The sequence below is a fragment of the Rana temporaria genome, chromosome 7 (assembly GCF_905171775.1).
Source record: "Rana temporaria chromosome 7, aRanTem1.1, whole genome shotgun sequence".
Lineage (NCBI taxonomy): Eukaryota > Metazoa > Chordata > Amphibia > Anura > Ranidae > Rana > Rana temporaria.
This window is the reverse complement of record NC_053495.1, coordinates 180,831,038-180,851,778: the sequence shown is the minus strand read 5'-3', so window position 1 is coordinate 180,851,778 and position 20,741 is coordinate 180,831,038.

Below are 20,741 nucleotides of genomic sequence, written 5' to 3'. Positions count from 1 at the left end.
GCCAAGTAAGTTACGGCGGCGTAGCGTATCTTAGATACGCTGCGCCGGTGCAGATCTTTGTAAATCTGCCCCTGTGCATACATTTTAGTGCAGAAAAAATGCGCACGGAACTGAACGGAACTGCGTCTGTTGTGAACTGGCCCTAAAAGCAAATAGGCTGTGCACTTTGAAAGTTCAGTTGCACTCCGCGAGTGCAGAGCTTAGTAAATTACGTAACGCTTCAGGTTACAAGGTATACCCAATCACATGCAAGGAACAAAAAAAACAGCATTTGTGCTTGCACATGATTGGACGGTGGAAGTCAGCAAAGCTTCCCCTGATTTACTAATCTCTGGGGCAAATGCACCTGCAAAGTGCGCAGTCTATTTTCCTTTAGTAAGTCAACCTCAATGATGGCAAGATCAGCTGCTCTGACTGATGACTTTTCAGAATTTCCATACAAACGTTCTAAAATCTAATCATGCATGGCCAGCTTTATTTCAGGCTTTAGTCCTTTGGTAAAACATTTTCCCTTCTTAATTAGAACTAGCATGTAACCTGAGCGTAGAATGGTTAATTTATTACTGTTTTATCAATTAACCACCCACAGCAGGAAGCAGGTTGATTGTTTTTTTTAAACACTTCTCTGTAGCCGAGTTTAATTTTACAGATTTTATTTGCTGCCTGTTTGTGCAAGAAGAGTGGTCAGATACGATCGCTGGTGAATACACGGAAGGTTTTTACAACTTGTCACACATAAGAAAGAACATAAATTCTTTGCCTTAAAAAAAAATGTACACAGGAATAAAAATTTTCCCAGGCCTGGATAAGTATTTATATCCGCTTGTCCTAAAACAATATCAAGACATCTTTTAGAATGAGCGACTATATCAACCAACATTTCCTTCCTGTGCAAAACATTCCATGTTTTACGAGCTGTTAAAGAAGCATTTTCTGTGCTGTAGGAGGAATCTTGACTTAATATAAATGTTAGAGCCGGGGGTGTTTTTATACTGTAAGGAAAGGGACAAGGGACCTGAAAGATTGATTCGCACCTGGCCCCTATGCCCTGAATGAGTTACAGACAGGTGACTTTTAATGTCCGCGCCCCTATTATCAGTTATATAAATTGCAAGGAGCGCCTTTTAAGTTACCCTCTGTTTAACCACTTAAGCCCCGCACCATTTGGCTGGCCAAAGACCAGAGCACTTTTTGTGATTCGGCACTGCGTCGCTTTAAAGGGGTTGTAAAGGTAAATGTTTTTTCACCTTAATGCATCCTATGCATTAAAGCGGGAGTTCACCCGAAATTATTTTTTTTACTTTAGATTGATGCTCATTTTGTCTAGGGGAATCGGGTAGTTTTTTTAAAATCGAAGCCGTACTTACCGTTTTAGAGATGCATCTTCTCCGCCGCTTCCGGGTATGGTCTTCGGGACTGGGCATTCCTACTTGATTGACAGGCTTCCGACGGTCGCATCTATCACGTCACGAGTAGCCGGAAGAAGCCGAAAGAAGCCGAACGTCGGTGCGGCTCTATACGGCGCCTGTGCACCGACGTTCGGCTACTTTCGGAAAATCGTGACGCGATAGATGCGACCGTCGGAAGCCTGTCAATCAAGTAGGAACGCCCAGTCCCGCAGCCCATACCTGGAAGAGGCGGAGAAGATGCATCTCTAAAACGGTATGTATGGCTTTGATTTAAAAAAAACTACCCGATTCCCCTTGACAAAATGAGCATGAATCTAAGGTTAAAAATTAACATTTCCGGGTGAACCTCCACTTTAAGGTGAAAAAACATCCAACCTTCCCGCCCCCCCCCGAACCCCCGTTTTACTTACCTCACCCCTCGAAAGTCCCGCGCGCGTCCTTGTGATCTTCTTTGGTTCCCAGCCTGGCCGTTGATTGGCTAGGCTGGACGGATTGATAGCAGCGCAGCCATTGGCTGGCGCTGCTGTCAATCACATCCGATGACGCAGCACGCCAGGGGCAAGGCCGAGTGATACAATCGGCGGCTATGCCCGCTTTCCACCATGCGAGCTCGCTCGCATGAAGGTGGAAAGCTTTTGTGAGGAGGAGCCGAGACAGCCGCGGAGGGACCCCAGAAGACCGGATTCGGGGACACTCTGTGCAAAACGAGCTGCACAGTGGAAGTAAGTATAACATGTTTGTAATTTTCTTTTTAAAAACAATTCTGCCTTTAGTGTCCCTTTAACTGACAATTGCGTGGTTGTGCGATGTTGCACCCAAACAAAATTGATGTTTTTTTTCCCCACAAATAGAGCTTTATTTTAGTGGTATTTGATCACCTTTTTTATTTTTTGCGCTATAAACAAAAAAAGAGCGACAATTTGTTTTAAAAAAGCAATTTTTTTCTCAGTTTAGGCCGATACGTATTCTTCTACATATTTTTGGTAAAAACAAAGAAAAAGGGCAATAAGTGTATATTGATTGGTTTGTGCAAAAGTTATAGCGTCTACAAAATAGGGGGTAGTTTTATGGCACTTTTATTTATTTATTTTACTTGTTATGGCGGCGATCTGCGATTTTTTGACACTATTTTGGGAGCATTCACATTTATACAGCGATCAGTGCTATAAAAATGCACTGCTTACTGTATAAATGTGACAGGCGGTGAAGGGATTAACCACTAGGGGGCAGGGAGGGTTTAAGTGAGTCCTAGGGAGTGATTCTAACTGTTGGGGGGCGTGGGTTACGTCACTGATCGCTGCTCCCAATGAGAGGGAGCAGACGACCAGGCAGAACAGGGAGATGCCCGTTCTGCCGTTCCGTGACCTGATCGCAGAACATCAGCGGAAATCGAGTCCCGTGGGCACGGTCACGGAGACAGCGTCACATGCGTGCCCGCTAGGGGGCAGGTTTAAAGCAACATATATATACATGTTGCTTTGCCTGCCTGTGCCATTCTGCCGACGTATATCTACGTGAGGCAGTCGGCAAGCGGTTAATAAATTAAATTATAATTCCACCCTGGTTGTATACAGACATTCAATTACACTCTCTGAGTTTAAATTAGCTAAATATTGTGAAGGTGCCTCAAAAGATAAGGTGTACAAAATCTTAAGCTGGCCATAGATGAACCGATTTTCTTTTCTGTCCTGCAGAGCTATTGGGGGGGGGGGGGGAGCGGTTCCGGCCGGGAGCCCACCCAGGTGTGTTAGAAATGCAAATTAATATGTGCTTTTCTAACACTGAAACGCCTTTCCCCCAATCAGGTAGCACGGGTCTGATACTAGTCACCTGATTGGCTGAAAGGACAGGCGCCGCTATTGGACGCCTAGCAGGAAGCAAGAAGAGACACACAATTGAAGGGCACAGTGGCCGCATTTGATGGCACAGTGGCTGCAATTGAAGGGCACAGTGGCTGCAATTGAAGGGCACAGTGGCTGCAATTGATGGGCACAGTGGCTGCAATTGATGGGCACAGTGGCTGCAATTGAGGGGCACAGTGGCTGCAATTGAGGGGCACAGTGGCTGCATTTGATATGGCACAGTGGCTGCGTTTGAAATGTCAATGTTTTTTTATTAAAAGAAGAACAAATTCTAGAATAAACAGACACATTGACAGAATGGAGTACATTTTTTAGATTATCAACATAACAAAACAAAGATATAGAAGGTATAGCCATAACACATATCCATCGTCTATCACAATAACAGAACGTAAGGTGTGCGATATGTACCCAAATACTAATGGTGTTGAATAATAGTCTCCCAGCCATGATCCGGAGTACCACTACGTGTAAAGAGCGGTAGAGATCCGGCATCACGGAGAATCCCGAGATAATCTCAGAACTCACGGCCATATGAGGCCCCATGTGCAGTCATCTGTATTGTATATAAAAATTCTAGAAGAAGAAAGAAGTAATGGAAAGAAAAGAGAAGAAAAAAAGAAGACAAGAAAAAAAGAAAAAAAAAGGGGGAGAAATGAGGAAAGAGTTCCCTACGAGTTCCCTACGGAGTCGAGATGTAATCGATCCATGGTTCAGTGGCTGCATTTGATGGGGCACAGTGGCTGCATTTGATGAGGCACAGTGGCTGCAAAAAATAGATTGCATTAAGGTGAAAAAAAATTCCTTTACAACTCCTTTAAGTTTTGGTCTTCTAAATTGAAAGTGAGCATCACTTTTTCTGTAGGGTCCTTGTTCCCTTTTTATTGGTGCATTTTGGTGGACACCTTCTTACATATTTTGGGTGTGAAGCCTCGTACACACGGCCGAGGAACTCGACGTGCCAAACACATCGAGTTCCTCGGCCAGTTCAGCACTAAAGCCGCCGAGGAGCTCGGCGGGACGAGAGCTCCCATAGAACAACAAGGAAATAGAGAACATGTTCTCTATTTCCTCGCCGAGCTCCTCGTCGGCTTCCTCGGCCGAAAGTGTACACACGACCAGTTTCCTCGGCAGAATTCAGCCAGAAACTCGGTCGGAAGCTGAATTCTGCCGAGGAAACTGGTCGTGTGTACGGGGCCTTATCCAAACACCGCCCCCCCCTCCCATTACAGCTGTTTCATGGCCTACTAATACCCATACCATAGCATTCTTATAAAGTTGGGCAATTTGAAGCCAAGGTTTTTTTTTTTTTTAAGAAAGAACATTCATTGCTCAGAGCTACTACAAACACTAATGTGGAATGTCCTATATTGGCTGATTACTGTGACTGATTTTTAAAGAAGTTTCCTCACTTCCAATTATGAGATTGAGAAAGGACAGAGATACACTAGAACTCACTGTGCTGTAATCCAGGGCCATGTTAATGCAAGGGCACTCCTGGGCACTGCCCAGGGGCCCCACAAAAATCTTGCATTACACCATACTTTCCAAGATTTGGTGGGACATTCTCGCTTTTTACTAAACTGTCTCGATATGGTCATGTCCCGGGAAGCGTCCCAGAACCTATACTATGCCCTCCTGATACCAGTATTGTGCCCTCCTGACCCCCCCCCCCATACTGTGCCCTTCTGTACTCCCCCTGTACTGTGTCCTTTGTGTAGTTTACTCTTTGATTTATGAAATATTTTCCCTTTCTAAAATCGATTTTATCGAAAGTTCTAATGAATATGGCCCGGATTCACATACCTTGGCGCATAGTTATGCCGGCGTAGCGTATCGAATATACGCTACGCCGACGTAGCGCGGAGCGGCGAGCACAGTATTCACAAAGCACTTGCCCCCAAATCTACGCTGGGTTCCCTCGGCGTAAATCGTCGTAAGTGGCAGTGGGCGTGAGCCATGCTAATGAGGTGTGACCCCATGTAAATGATGGGCCGAGCGCCATCAAGATACGAATAACGAACGGCGCATGCGCCGGCCCATGGACGTATCCCAGTGCGCATGCTCAGAATCACGTCGGATCGAACGCCTAAGATACGTCGAATCACTGCCTACGACGTGAACGTAACCTGCGCCCAGTCCTATTCACGTACTACGTAAACGACGTAAATAACGACGACTGTGTTCCCTGGTGCAGCCATTTGCATTGATGCTGCTGACTTACACCTGCTTTATGAGACATAACTTTACGCCGGTGTAGTGTCACAGTCTGCTGCCTATCATAGAATGCTGCGGAAGTCACGTGGCGGCCAACTGCGCATGCGCAATGCGTTCCAAACGCAAGTGCGATGCGTTCCAATAGATTTACGACAGTACACACCAGCGAACCCGGAATTCAGGGCGACACGGATTTAGAGGAAAGTGGCCAGTCGACCTCACTTCCTCGCTTCGCTCGGCCTCCTGGCTCTTTTTTTAACATCCTCCAATCCACGGGGATGTTAAGGAAAGAGCCTGGATGCCGACCGAGGTTTCACTGGTGTGTACTGTCGTGAATCCATTGGAACGCATCGCACTTGCGTTTGGAACGCATCGCGCAGTTGGCCGCCATGTGACTTCCGCAGCATTCTAAGATAGGCAGCAGAATGTGACAATACACCGGACGTACGACTTATGTAAACCGCGTATATTAATGCGCCGGGCGCAAGTAGGTTCGTGTATCTGCGTATATCACTCATTTGCATATTTGAATCGTAAATCAATGGGAGCGCCCCTTGCGGCCAGCGTAAATATGTGCCCACGATACGACGGCGTAGGAAACGTACGTCGGTTGGAAGAAGCCTATTTTCAGGCGTATCTAGTTCTGTGGGCACGGCGCACAGATACGACGGCGCATAGTTACACTTACGCGGCGTATCTCGAGATACGTCGGCGTAAGTGCTACGTTAATCAGGGCCAAGATGTTTAATTCTATCAACTATTTATTCTTTATTTCTTGAAAGTAGGTCTGGAAATTGGGGCAAGCTGATAGGGGCCCCAGTGCATTACTTTGCCTAGGGGCCCATGATCTCGCTGTAATCTGTTTAAAGGAAAGTTAGTTTGGCATCAGCAGTCGGCCTGTGAAGAACGCACGTCGCCAGCTGATTATATTAGATGCCAGAACAGTCATGAGACACATTCTATATAACCAGCAGGAAACGTACTGACACATAGCTGGATGAGCGCACATAGCAACCAGACATTTGTCACCCGTCTACAAGCCAAAGAGGGGACTAAAGCCACGTTGACAATGGTGAACCCAGTGTAACGTCTTCTTCAATGGCTCTTTCACAATATGCTAACAAGTGATAAGATAAAGAATGCAGAGAAAATCAATATAATAAAGGGAAACAGCCGTGTGTTTTACAGTTTATTGCATTAATATGTTATTGTGAACAATCTTATGCTCTTAGATAAATAAAACATAATAGTAAGGCTTGATCATTAAAGATCAGACTGGCTGATCTTCATTTTCATTAAAGCAGGAGTTCATCCGAAAAAACATTTTTAACAGTAGATTGGGCCTAATTACGTGAAGCAGAATCGGGTGTTTTGATTAAAATTAATGCAGTACTTACCTTTTTTGAGATAGATGTTCTCCCGCCGCTTCCGGGTATGGTCTTCGGGACTGGGCGTTCCTATTTGATTGACAGCCTTCCGACGGTCGCATACAGTGCGTCACGAGTTGCCAAATGTCGGTGCGGCGCTATACGGCGCCTGCGCACCGACGTTCGGCTACTTTCGGAAACTGGTGACGCGCTGTATGCGACGGTCGGAAGCCTGTCAATCAAATAGGAACGCCCAGTCCCGCAGCCCATACCCGGAAGTGGCGGGAGAACATCTATCTCAAAAAAGGTAAGTACTGCATTGATTTTAATCAAAACACCCGATTCTGCTTCACGTAATTAGGCCCAATCTACTGTTAAAAATTATTTTTTTGGGTGAACCTCCACTTTAAAGTCCTGAGACCAATAACAAACCCTGCCCTCCTTGCATATCATAGCCCTCACCTCTTCAGGGATTGTCTAATTCAGCCTTTCTCAAACTTTTTGCCACACAAGAACCCTTAACCACTTGCTTACTGGGCACATATACCCCCTTCCTGCCCAGGTGAAATTTCAGCTTTCAGCACTGTCACGCTTTGAATGACAATTGCGCGGTCGTGCGACGTGGCTCCCAAAACAAAATTGACGTCCTTTTTTTCCAACAAATAGAGCTTTCTTTTGGTGGTATTTGATCATCTCTGCGTTTTTTATTTTTTGCGCTATAAACAAAAAAAGAGCGACAATTTTGAAAAAAACACAATTTTTTACTTTTTGTTATAATAAATATCCCATTCATTTTTTTCTCAGTTTAGGCCGATACGTATTCTTCTACATATATTTTGCAAAAAAAATTGCAATAAGCGTATATTGATTGGTTTGCACAAAAGTTATAGCGCAAAATAGGGGATAGAATTATGAAATTTTAATTATTATTTTTTTACTAGTAATGGCGGTTATCTGTGATTTTTGTCAGGACTGCGACATTACAGCGGACACATCAGACACTTTTGAAACATTTTTGGGACCATTCACATTTATACAGCGAACATTGCTATACATATGCACTGATTACTGTATAAATGTTACAGGCAGGGAAGGGGTTAACCACTAGGGGGCGATCAAGGGGTTAATGCTTTCCCTGGGAGTGATTCTTACTGTGGGGGGAGGGGGACTGACTGGGGGAGGTGACCGATGGTTGTCCCTATGTACAAGGGACACACCATCGGTCTCCTCTCCCTGACAGGGCGTGGATCTCTGTGTTTACACACAGAGATCCACGCCCCTGTCTCTGTAACTGCCGATCTCGGGCACCTGGCGGACGTTGTGGCTGCCAGGCACGCGCATCGGCATCTGAGTGATGCGGCGGACATCAATAGACGGCCTCCTGGCATTGTAGAGCCACCTTGTGGCCGTCATTCTACAATGGCCGGGATGGCAAGTGGTTAAAATATACGAGGCCTATATACGAGGCCTAAGAAACATGTCAAAAAAGATTTTTACTTGTTGACCAGTATAAGTGTTAAGATAAACATTATAGTGTTGACAGTATACATCTTAACCCCCCTGGCGGTATTCCCGAGTCTGACTCGGGGTTACATTTTTGTGCTGCGATCGGTAACCCCGAGTCAGACTCGGGCTCGCCTCGCTGAATCCACAGGCAGTGTTTACTTACCTTGTCCCTGGATCCAGCGATGCCACCGCACTGTGTGAGCGAGCGGGTCCTCACTCGATTCACACAGTGCCTCTGTGTGCCGCCGATCTCTGTTCCCTGCGATGTTACAACGCACGGGGGCGGAGATCGGCGCCAAAATCAAAAAGTTAAACAAACACCTTACATAAAGTATACTGTAATCTTATAGATTCCAGTACTGTATGTAAAAAATACACACCCCCCTTGTCCTTAGTGGTCTGCCCAGTGCAATACGTGTTCTTTTATATAATAAAAACTGTTCTTTCTGCCTGTAAACTGTAGATTGTCCATAGCAACCAAAAGTGTCCCTTTATGTCAAAAATGGTTTTAGAGCAGCTAGAAAACAGCGATAATAAATTATAATCACTTGCAGAATTGTGCGATAGCGATTTGTGGGGAAATTCATCATAAAAAAATAAAAGTAATGACAGCGACAATTCTGCAACTGAGCAAATTTCAGTGATTTTGAGTTGATTACATTATTGAATAATTTTTATTATAATTATATCATTATTTGTTATAATTATTTATAATTATTTATTATATTATAATTTTGTTTTTAAAAAAAATTTATACCCGGGATGCCTACTAGACTCTTGTTTGGTCAGATTTAAGTGAGTTATTCCTAAGAATTACAGGCCTACAATGTAAAACGCCAAATTTCCTTGCAAATAATGGTACCGCTTTCAGCACCTAAAATCTGAAATAATCATACCGCTAGGGAGGTTAATTCAAATTGCAAGTATGTTTACCATTTAGCTGATGGGGATGGTGTGCGACACGCAACCAGAATTTTTTAAAAAGACAAATGTTTTCAGTGATACATGGGACCTTATGAGAGCCCTTCCGCACCCCTCGGATGTGTCCTCAATTCACAGGGCTTACGTGTATTCAGACCACGGAGAGGATTCATCAGGTCTCAGGACTTACTTCCTGTTCAGCCAGGAGGAGAAGCAACAGCCCCGGAGCGAGGAGCAGCAGCCTCCTAGGGTAAGAAAGCCTCTGATCGCTGCCTTCCTGTCCGTCTGCCACAGGGGGGGTATTACGCCTTCCCGTCCGTCTTTCACGCTGGGGGAGCCACCGCCTTCCCGTCTGTCTCCCACATGAGGGGGGTTGGGTGGTTGGTGCTGGTCTGCAGCCCCCCAAAAAATATTGAGCACCAGTTGCCACTGCTTATATCATAGCCAAAAGAGGGACATAGAGAATGAATAAGGGGCGGAGGGATTTGGTAATAAAAGAAGGATAGTTCCTCTAAATGAGGGGCAGATGGAGGCTATGCCCCTGGTCTGATATCTACTATCCGGGGAGGTTCAGACAGCAATTCAGAATGTAGCGCCCCCTTGCTTTCAGCATGGGTACTGCGCCTAAATTTAGTGGGGAAGGGAGAGTTACTTTGCTCTCTTCCAGTGGTTGTTTAAATTTGGGGCCTCTGTCGTTCTGGAAATGTCCACTGGGTCGGTCTGCGGTCAGGGAGTGCAATGCCACCCCTGGCCGGCAGCTGGCGCCAGAGGGGTTCTAGCAGAGCAGATCTTCTCCCAGCAGCCAATTAGAGGATGTTTTCCCTTGCGGGGCATGCTGGGGGAGGGTATATCTGGGACAGAGGTCATGTGTTGAGGATCTTTTTCCAGGTACCCACCTTCAGGGTACGCGCATCCATGGACCCCGCCGGCGCGGCCCACCTGGCCAGAGCTGAACTTTGCAGCGAGCCTCATCCTGATGAGAGAAGGGATCTCAGCGTTCCGCTGAGTTCCAAGGCCTATTGACAGAATCCCAGCCTGGGATCGGGTGTCCGGACCACTGACAGGTATGCTTGCTGTCATCCGGGGACCATTTATAGAAAAGTCTACTGGGAGGATTCTCTTTCCTTATTCACTCAAGTCCTCTATTGAAATTGGCCCGTGGCAGAGGCCCTAGAGACAGGACTGTGTGAGAGACCTGTTCCTCCCAGTCAGGGGCGGACTGACAACTCATGGGGCCCCCGGGCAATAGAAGATTATGGGGCCCCCGGACTTACAGATGGCCACCACGCCAGGAGGCAGTGCAGTGGCTGAGTAGCTAAAATCTCAGTATTTTCATATCAAAAGCATGTCCGTATCGGACATATCAGGGACAGATGTAAAAAAACACAGATTTTTTACATACTGTCCCTGGTTTTACTGAGCCTGGCAAACCTGATGGGGCCCCCTAGTGGCATGGGGCCCTCGGACAGTGCCCTAATGCTCGAATGGTCAGTCCGCCCCTGCTCCCAGTATTATACCGAGTGACGCTCCGGCTGCCAGGCCTATTGTGGGGGTCTGTCCGGGGGCACTTTACCCACTCCGAGCAGAGTGGCGACGCGTGACAAAATTGGTTCGATGCAGAGCAGCGTATTGCTCAGTTCTATATCCAGGCCTGATACTGCATGGTTCTCTTTCTCTTCCTTCATCAACTTTGACCTTCCCAAATTGTGTTGATGTTGGCCGTGTTTGGCCTGGGCAATAAAGCATTGAAAACTCTTTATTGGATGTCTGGACCTCCACTCACTGTTGCTATTCTCACAAGTTAAACCCCTAGACACTGCCAGGGTAACTTAGTAGGCCGATCCCAAATCAAACCAGCGGCTCCTTCGGGGGTAGCGCTACAAGAAGTTTAGGAGGAACGCAAAATAACCTTGAGAATCCTCCATCTGGCAGAGGCCCAGCTAAACTGATGGATGCAAAGTGTGACCAAACTTCAAGATTTGCTGCCACGGATTAGACCATCTGGATTCCTCATGTTTGTTCTCAAACAATAGTCTGCTGTCCAGAGGTGGAACTGTGAAAATAATACCAGAAAGCTGTGACATTTATAAGAAGCGGATGCACATTAAGACAGAAAGGTCATGCTTCACATTCTGATAGAATTCTTTCCATGCCATTTTTGGTCTGATCCCTCCTCTAGTATCTAGAATAGAAGGAATGCATGCATTGTTCCTGAGCAAGACAGATGGATGTGATCAGTAACATTTTATTGCTGCACCAGCCCCCCCATATTTCACTGCACCGTGCCAGCTACTCTGTGTAATTCTTACGTCCCGCTGCTATTATTCCACATTCTCCACACTTGTGTTTTCTCTTGGCTGATTCCAGACATGACACATTACAAAAGAAAGATATACGGGGCTATAGAAAATAATTTCAGAATAAGATACAAAGGGCCAGATTCACATAGAAGAGCGGCGGCGTAACGTATCGTAGATACGTTACACCGCCGCAATTTTTCATCGCAAGTGCCTGATTCATCAAGCACTTGTGATGAAAACCTACGCCTCCGGCACAAGGTGGGCCAATTTAAATGGGCGTGTGCCATTTAAACTAGGCGCGCTCCCGCGCTGGACCTACCGCGCATTCTCCGTTTCCGAACTCCCGTCGTGCATTGCCCGCCGTGACGTAATTTTTTCTAACGGCGACGCGCGCAGTGTAATTCCGTATTCCCGGATGGCTTACGCAAACGACGTTGATTTTTAAATTTCGACGCGGGAACGACGGCCATACTTTATACAGCAATACGCTTGCTGACTAAAGTTAGGGCACCTAAAACGACGACTAACTTTGCGACGGGAAACTAGACTAGCGGCGACGTAGCGAACGCGAAAATCCGTTGTGAATCGCCGTAACTCCTAATTAGCATACCCAACGCTGATTTACGACGCAAACTCTCCCCAGCGGCAGCCGCGGTATTGCATCCTAAGATCCGACAGTGTAAAACAATTACACCTGTCGGATCTTCTGGCTATCTATGCGTAACTGATTCTATGAATCAGTCGCATAGATAGAAACAGAGATACGACGGCGTATCAGCAGATACGCCGTCGTATCTCCACTGTGATGCCTCGTACACACGGCCGAGGAACTCGACGTGCCAAACACATCGAGTTCCTCGGCCAGTTCAGCCCTGAAGCCGCCGAGGAGCTCGGCGGGACGAGAGCTCCCATAGAACAACGAGGAAATAGAGAACATGTTCTCTATTACCTCGTCGAGCTCCTCGTCGGCTTCCTCGGCCGAAAGTGTACACACGACCAGTTTCCTCGGCAGAATTCAGCCAGAAACTCGGTCGGAAGCTGAATTCTGCCGAGGAAACTGGTCGTGTGTACGGGGCCTGAATCTGGCCCAAAGTTCTTCCAAGATTGACATTAACATCTGAAGATGATTTATTTCTATGTTAAAATTACTTCAAGAGCTTGGTTGGATTTTTTTTTCCTGGACATTCATTGAAATGATAATTAAATCATATATTTTCAAAGAGCGCAAAATGTATGTTTTATACACTTGGGGCCGGATTCAGAAAGATGAGCGTATTCACCGATACGTTACGCCGCTGTAACTTTGGGCGCAAGTTCTGTATTCAGAAAGAATTTGCGCCCTTAGTTACGGCGGCGTAATGTATGTGTTGCGGCGTAAGGCCGCCTAATTCAAATGGGGATGTTGGGGGCGTGTTGTATTTAAATTTTACTTGACCCTGCAGTTTTGACGTTTTTTTTGAACGGCGCATGCGCCGTCCATAAAATATCCCAGTGTGCATTGCGCCAAAGTACACCGCAAGGACGTATTGGATTCGACATGAACGTAAATGACGTCCAGCCCTATTCGCGAACGACTTACGCCAACGACGTAACATTTTCTAAACTCGACGCGGGAACGACGGCCATACTTAACATTGGCTACGCCTCATATAGCAGGGGTAACTATACGCCGAAAAAAGCCTAACGTAAACGATGTAAAAAAAATGCGCCGGCGGAACGTACGTTTCTGAATCGGCGTAAATACCAAATTAGCATATTCCTCGCGTAACTATACGGAAGCACCACCTAGCGGCCAGCGTGATTATGCAGCCTAAGATACGACGGTGTAAGACACTTACACCAGTCGGATCTTAGGGATATCTATGCGTAACTGATTCTCTGAATCAGGCGCATAGATACAACCGACCGCAGTCAGAGATACGATGGCGTATCAGGAGAAACGCCATCGTATCTCTTTTCTGAATCCGGACCCAGATTCGCTAAAGGTAAATAGGCTGTGCACTCTGCAAGTGCAATAGCTTCAGAGCTTAGTAAATGAGCAAAAGCTCTGCTGACTTCCATCATCCAATCATGTGCAAGCAAAAATTATGTTTTTTTTTTTTCATTTTCCTTGCATGTGATTGGGTATTCTTTGCATAGTGAAGCTTTACCTCATTTACTAAGCAACTAAACTTGCAAAGTGCACAGTCTATTTGTCTCTAGTAAATCAACCCCACAATGTTACATACTTAAGTTGAAAACTACAGAAGTCCATGCAGTTCAGCCAACAGTATGAATAAATACTGTAAATAGAATAGAAAACCATATCCAGAACCCTACATCCAAAAGAAGGATGCAAAGTTTAGTTGCTCCAGAGCTTAGTAAATTAGGTAAGGCTTTACTTTGCAAAGAATATCCAATCATGTGCAAGGAAAATAATAATAAACACATGATTGGATGATGGAATTCAGCAGCGTTTCTGCTCATTTATTGATTGGGTATTCTTTGCAAAGTGAAGCTTTACATCTTTTACAAAGCTCTGGAGCAACTTGCCTTTAGTAAATCAACCCCACTGTGTACATATTTCTGGAAAACGATGCCTCTAAATACCTTTATTCAGAGCTCTTCTGGCCGGTCATGTGACCTCCGGTCACTCTCCCCCCATCTAAGGGCTGCAGTGGGAGGGGCTGAGCGGCCAGAACAGCAGTCACGTGATCACCCTGGGTGACGTCAGAGGGAAATCTTGGTCCATCTCACTGTAACTCATTGAGTGGAGGAATAGAGTGGCCGGAGGTCATGTGACCGGCCAGAGGAGCTCTGAAAAAAGGTATTTAGAGGCATTTTTTCCACAAATATGTACACAGTGGGCCAGATTCAGAAAGATCAGCGGATCTTTCTGCTGGCGTAACGTATCTCATTTACGTTACGCCGCCGCAAGTATTTCAGGCAAGTGCTTTATTCACAAAGCACTTGCCTATAAAGTTGCGGCGGCGTAACGTAAATCACCCGGCGGAATTCAAATTTGGCGGGTAGGGGGCGTGTATCATTTAAATGATGCGCGTCCTCGCGCCGAACGAACTGCGCATGCGCCGCCCGAGACTGAATCCCAGTGCGCATGCTCCAATAACGTCGGCAAATCGTCATGCTTTCGACGTGAACGTAAATTACGTCCAGCCGTATTCGCAAACGACTTACGCAAACAACGTAAAAATGTCAAAACTCTGCGCGGGAACGACGGCCATACTTAACATAGGATACGCCGCACATACCCCTCATATAGCAGGGGTAACTTTACGCCGGAAAAAGCCGAACGCAAACGACGTAAAGAAAAAGCGCCGGGCGGTCGTTCGTTTCTGAATCGATGTAAATACTAATTTGCATATTCCTCACATAAACAAACGGAAGCGCCACCTAGCGGCCAGCGTGAAATTGCAGCCTAAGATACGATGTGTAAGACACTTACACCTGTCGGATCTTAGGGATATCTATGCGTAACCTGATTCTATGAATCAGGCGCATGGATACGACGGCCATACTCAGAGATACGACGGCGTATCAGGAGATACGCCGTCGTATCTCTTTTCTGAATCCGGCCCAGTGTGTTTAGGCTGCATAAAAGAGAGGGTCTGGCAGTGATATTTTAATAAGTTTACTTTACCACCAATAGCGGCAGGAGGGAAGGGGGGAGGAGGGGGAGAGACTCAGGGAGCTCACACACACAGGAGCTGACAGACAGGGAGGGAGGGGGAGAGAGGGAGAGAGGAGAGCAGCGGAAAAGGAGGCACGTAAACAGTAATCAGGGCTCAGCAGCCATGATTACCGTGGTCAGCACACAAAGGGGGACACAGGAACAGGAAGGATCACCCAGGTTTTTTAAAGCTTAGAGAGGGACAGGTTAGACAACACAAGCCTCCATAAAAGAGAAATTATTCACATGTCTCATTCCATCACATATCCCAAAATAGGAGGATTAATCCTTATTTTAGGACAAGAGCCACGCTGAGGGTGTTTATGGATGCAGGCAGCGCAGCTCGGGATTGGCTTCCTTTGGTGGCACACTTAAAGGAGGAGGAGCGGGAAGCGCCAATGAGGGAACCCAGAAGACAAGGATCGGGCTGCTCTGAGCATAACCATTGTACAGAGCAGTTGAGTATAACGTGTATTATTATTTTTTTTAGAAAGTTTACAATCTCTGTAATATTTTAAAACCATTTATTCCAAACTGCATACAGCTGTTTGAGGCTATTTGGCCATCATCAGTGTATGGCTTTTGATGGACTAGGGCAGTGATGGCAAACCTTGGCATCCCAGATGTTTTGGAACTATATTTCCCATGATGCTCATGCACTCTGCAATGTAGTTGAGCATCATGGGAAATGTAGTTCCAAAACATCTGGGGTGCCAAGGTTCGCCATCACTGGACTAGGGCTTTGCACCCAACAAAATCGTATAACCATACAGGTTATTGTGAAAAGGGAATAATAAAAAAAAAACTCCAACTGAATGAGTATAGTACAGTAAAGTCTTCCTGAAACAGAGGGCTAGATTCAGCAAGAATTTACACCGGCGTATCTATTGATACGCCGCGTAAATTCAAAGCTGCGCCGGCGTATCTTCTTTCTGTATTCAGAAAGCAAGATACGCCGAAATTAGGCTAAGATCCGACTGTCTCTTACGTCGTCATATCTTAGTTGCATATTTACACTGGCAGCTAGGTGGCGCTTCCGCCGATTTCAGCGTAGAATGTGCAAATGAGCTGGATACGCCGATTCAGAAACGTACGTTCGCCCGAGGGAATTTTTTACGTCGTTTGCGTAAGGCTTTTTCCGGCGTAACGTTGCTCCTGTTATATGAGGAGCAACCAATGTTAAGTATGGACGTCGGGCCAGCGTCAAATTTTACGTCGTTTGCGTAAGTCGTTCGCGAATAGGGCTTTGCATAAATTCCGTCCACGTCGATAGCATTGACAATTTGCGGCGTAATTTGGAGCATGCGCACTGGGATACTTTCACGGACGGCGCATGCGCCGTTCGTGAGAAACATCATTTACGTGGGGTCATGTTTTATCTACATAAAACACGCCCACCTCTTCAGAATTTGAATTCGGCACGCTTACGTCGGCAGATGTACGCTACGCCGCCGTAACTTAGGGTGCAGGTTCTTTGTGAATCCAGCCCCAGCCTCACTAAGTTACGGCGGCGTAGCGTATCTCAGATACGCTACGCCCGCACAAACTTACGGCGGGCTTTATGAATCTAGCCCAGAAGGTATTGACTTGTCTCATTCCATCACATCCTACAATATTATTATTATTGTAATACAGGGTTTTTATAGCGCCAACAGCTTGCGCAGCGCTTTACAACATGGGGGCAAACATTACAGTTACAATACAATACAATTCAAAAAAGGAAGGATCAGAGGGTCCTGCTCATTAGAGCTTACAGTCTACAAGGGAGAGAATATATAAAATTAAAATACAGCTTTTGAACAGAAACCTCTTTTTATACTGTTCTATACTACTAAGGGATTTGAGGCATTTCATGTTAAATTGCTTAGTTCTGCATTCTGATCGGACTTACTACACAAGTCACATTATATCATGTTCTGAGAAGGATGTGGTTTGGCCTCTACCATCTGGAGTGCGGAGTCTTGCAGGACAAAGAGTTCCCATCAAGAGAAAGGATCTTGAGGAATGTGTAATTTTATTGGATTGAGGCTGAACTATCAGGGGCTCTTTATTTTTCACTATAATTGGTATTTCATGCTATGGTATATACAGCACTGCACAAGACGATCGTCTTTACTGCAGGGTTTTTTGTCTGTTATTTATAGTGAAGTTGGCCTCATGCAATGGAAAACACTGGCTTGCTGTCATATTCTGTTCTAATCATTTTCCTGTTTTAAATTGTGAGACTTTAAGCTTAAAAGATTATACCACTTCCCACTCAATTTTCCATAACCTCCAGCCTATCTTACAAAATAATATAATTGTAAGATTTTATTTTTAGTGTTAAAATATTCCCCATACTAATAGTGTATCGCTAGACGGAGACCAGAGACCTATATTGGAATATTATAGGAATGTAAAAATGTTGTATAATATATGTCAATTGAAATGCAACGGATGCCGAACAGCAGGGCCGGCCCTATGATGGGACCGGGTGGTACCATGGGTACCAGGCAGCACTTTTAGGGGGGCAGCATATTTTTTGTGCTATAAATATATATATTTTTTTACTTTTTGCTATAATAAATATCCCCAAAATTTAGAAAAATAAACAATTTTCTTCAGTTTAGGCCAATAATTCTTCTACATATTTTTGGTACCAAAAAAACAAAAAAAAAACACAATTAGCGTACATTGATTAGTTTGCGCAAAAGACATTGTGGCCGCCGGCAATTCAAAGGTCCCTTTATACTCCTGGATACATGTATAGAGCCATGGCAGGTCCTTTTATACGCCTATATGCATGTATAGAGCCATGACAGGCCCTCTTTATACATCTATAGAGCCATGACAGGCCCTCGTTATACTCCTTTATACATGTATAGAGCCATGACAGGTCCTCTTTATACTCCTATATATATTTATGGAGCCATGGCAGGTCCTCTTTATATTCCTTTACATGTTAAGAGTCTCTACAGGTCCTCTATATACATGTATAGAGCCATGACAGGCCCTCGTTATACTCCTTTATACATGTATAGAGCCATGTCAAGTACTCTTTATAGTCCTATATACATTTATAGAGCCATGACAGGTCCTCTTGATATTCCTTTACATGTAAAGAGTAATGACAGGTCCTCTTTATACTCCTTTATACATGTATAGAGCCATGACGGGTCCCCTTTAGTTATCATGATATAAAATAATGAATGTGGGGGCCTTTTGGTTGGCGTGATTTCTTTTCGGGGGGGGGGGGGGGGGGGCAGCATTTCATTCTTGGTCCCAGGCAGCACAATGTCTTGGGCCGGCACTGCCGAACAGGCATATTTATGTATGAAATAAGAAAAGACAAAATAAAAATAAAGTGGATTGAAAAAAAAAAAAAAAATAGTGTATCGCTCTACCAAATTGTGCAAATTACTGTACATGAAAAATGTTTTTTTGTGCTGCAACCACTACACAGTGCCATCACACCACGTGTAAATTACAATCAATTAAAGAGGAGAAACTCTCCACCCTTCACAATAAATAAATGTAAAACTACAAATATAATTCCTCATCAAATCATATGTAAGCCATGCATAAGTCGCATACACATTCCAATTGGTCATGATCAATCAAAATCACAATAATGCAAGTGTCCTAAAAAAAGATCAATCCAGTTAATTCAATCCTCAATGGGATTCACCACAGCATTCCCAGGATAGGTGAGCATAGTCTATTGCATTAGTGTGCACCCCAAAGCTCAAACACACTTTCCTGTCAGTAGGGCAGAGGACGGTGTCAGTAAAACAGTGTACGGTGTCAGTAAAACAGTGTATGGTGTCAGTATGGCAGAGGTTGGTGTCAGTAGGGCAGAGATTGGTGTCAGTATGGCAGAGGTTGGTGTCAGTATGGCAGAGGTTGGTGTCAGTAGGGCAGAGGTTGGTGTCAGTAGGGCAGTGGACATTGTCAGTAAAGCAGAGTACATATCATTAGGGCAGAGATTGGTGTCAGTAGGGCAGTGGACAGTGTCAGTAGGACAGAGGTTGGTGTCAGTAGGGCAGAGGTTGGTGTCAGTAGGGCAGAGATTGGTGTCAGTAGGGCAGTGGACAGTGTCAGTAGGACAGAGGTTGGTGTCAGTAGGGCAGAGGTGGGTGTCAGTAGGGCAGAGGTGGGTGTCAGTAGGGCAGAGGTGGGTGTCAGTAGGGCAGAGGTGGGTGTCAGTAGGGCAGAGGTTGGTGTCAGTAGGGCAAAGGTGGGTGTCAGTAGGGCAAAGGTGGGTGTCAGTAGGGCAAAGGTTGGTGTCAGTAGGGCAGTGGACGGTGTCAGTAAAGCAGTGGACGGTGTCAGTAAAGCAGTGGACGGTGTCAGTAGGGCAGAGGTTGGTGTCAGTAGGGCAGAGGTTGGTGTCAGTAGGGCAGAGGTTGGTGTCAGTAGGGCAGAGGTTGGTGTCAGTAGGGCAGAGGTTGGTGTCAGTAAAGCAGTGTACGTGTCAGTAGGGCAGAGATTGGTGTCAGTAGCGCAGTGGACAGTGTCAGTATTTCTCATTTGTATTATTTTATTTTTTATAGAAGTGAGGTCCATCCTGCCAGGTGAGGAGACCCCTGTTGGGGTGCAATGGGGGGAATGCTGTGGTGGATCACAGTGAATTTACTGGATTGATCTTTCTGGGACATTTGCAATTAATGTGATTTTATCACAAATGAATAACGACTAATTGGAATGTGTATGGGACTTATGCACAGACTGGATGTAATTTTTTTGTGCACTTTATTTCACAATTTATTTTGGAGAATTATTTATAAAAATATTAATCAAATTTTTATCTAAGGGTAGAGTGATTTTGCAGGTATTTAACAGCATAGAGACAAGCTGCAACTCGGGCCCGTGAAACTGAAAATAAAAACCAAAGAGAAACACGTAAAGGCCGATACACAACACTGAACACATGGATTATCATTGGTAAGTGAATATGACACACCTACAGTGCCTTGAAAAAGTATTCATACCCCTTGAACCTTTTAGATATTTATTTGTAAAACATTTTAAAAACAATTTATCATTTTCCTTTCACTTCACAATTATGTGCCACTTTGTGTTGGTCGAACACATAAAATCCCATTAAAATACATTTACGTTTTTGGTTGTAACATGAAAAAAAGTTGGAAAATTTCAAGGGGTATGAATAGTTTTTCAAGACACTGCATACACCCCTATAATACAGAATAGGTGGATATTTATTTCACAATAACAGTAAATGCAGCATTCCCAATTGTAAGATTTTAACAGATCCTCATTTTTATGTTAGCAGTCATAGTGACAGGTCCTCTTGTTGGGTCACCCCACCCCTGCTTATATTTACCTTCACCATGCTCCCCCACTGCTTTGTTTGTCTGTTGGAGCCATCAGTATTGGCATTTCTAGGTCTGGAAAGCATTCCATCTTCTCCCCTTACTCCCAGATTTCAGTGCTCAAGCATGAGCGGACAATAGCGTTATGACGGGGGATAGGAAAAAATGACAAAAAAAGCT